Raw genomic sequence first — 797 nt, 5'->3', positions numbered from 1 at the left:
AAAGAAAGAAAATTGCAGGTGGGGCAAATAATAGAAAAGGTTTAAAGGCTGGTACACGTTTTTCAGGAGTGCCTGCATGACTTCAGTGCCCAGGTCATTTGGGTACTTTTGAAGTTCTTACTCATGTTCTATTTCTATAAATTTCGAGTGATTCTCATGTTACACGTACAAACACTGCTCGCTTGAACCACAGCTAGAACCAGAACAGCACCAGGGTGGGACAGGGTTGGAGCCTGAGCCCTTTCCCTGTGCTGCTAAGGAGTCTGACAGGTCTAGGGGAGGGGCACCAGCAAACCTTTTCCTGATACATTTCCCTTTCAATGTTTACTGTTTTCTGTTTTAATCATAAGCATGAAAACCAAACACCTTGCCAAGTTTGGTCATCACCAGAGTCAATATTAAGTTTATTCTAATGCCCTTCTCTTCCTCCTAAAGCTGCCATCCACAGGAAGACAAATTACTCCTCTAGTTTATGTTTATCATAAACAACTGAGGAATTTTACCACCAAAATCTCGAGCCACGCCAAAGTCAGCAAACCCTGGAACATCACGCCGAAGTCAGTAATCTCTGGAATGCCCACATTATGACATTTAGGTACCACTGCTGAAGCATCAGCCCGCTCAAGCTCCCACTAGAGCTGGCGGGGGAGAGACAGGTAACCTGGCAGCAAATCCAAACAGAGCCTCCAACCACGTGTAAAGAAAACTTCCCTTCGCCCGGCGCTGCTTTGCTCGGATTCCGAGAATTCACTGACCTGTCCCTGCGAGTCTCCAGGATTTCTGGAAGTCACATCCCC

The 797-nt window shown here is 46.3% G+C and overlaps 1 protein-coding gene across 1 annotated transcript in view; it reads right to left on the bottom strand.

Annotated features, from left to right (window-relative positions):
• SLC45A3 (solute carrier family 45 member 3) overlaps positions 1 to 797 on the bottom strand; it is a 24,408-nt gene extending 23,611 nt beyond the window's left edge. The window contains exon 1 of the mRNA XM_008919672.4: positions 756 to 797. The gene's annotated coding sequence lies outside the window, so the exon portion shown is untranslated. The remainder of the gene's footprint in view (positions 1 to 755) is intronic.

This window comes from Manacus vitellinus, unplaced genomic scaffold, assembly GCF_001715985.3.
Source record: "Manacus vitellinus isolate BGI_N305 unplaced genomic scaffold, ASM171598v3 scaffold_47_pilon, whole genome shotgun sequence".
Lineage (NCBI taxonomy): Eukaryota > Metazoa > Chordata > Aves > Passeriformes > Pipridae > Manacus > Manacus vitellinus.
This window is presented reverse-complemented; position numbering and strand designations above follow the sequence as displayed.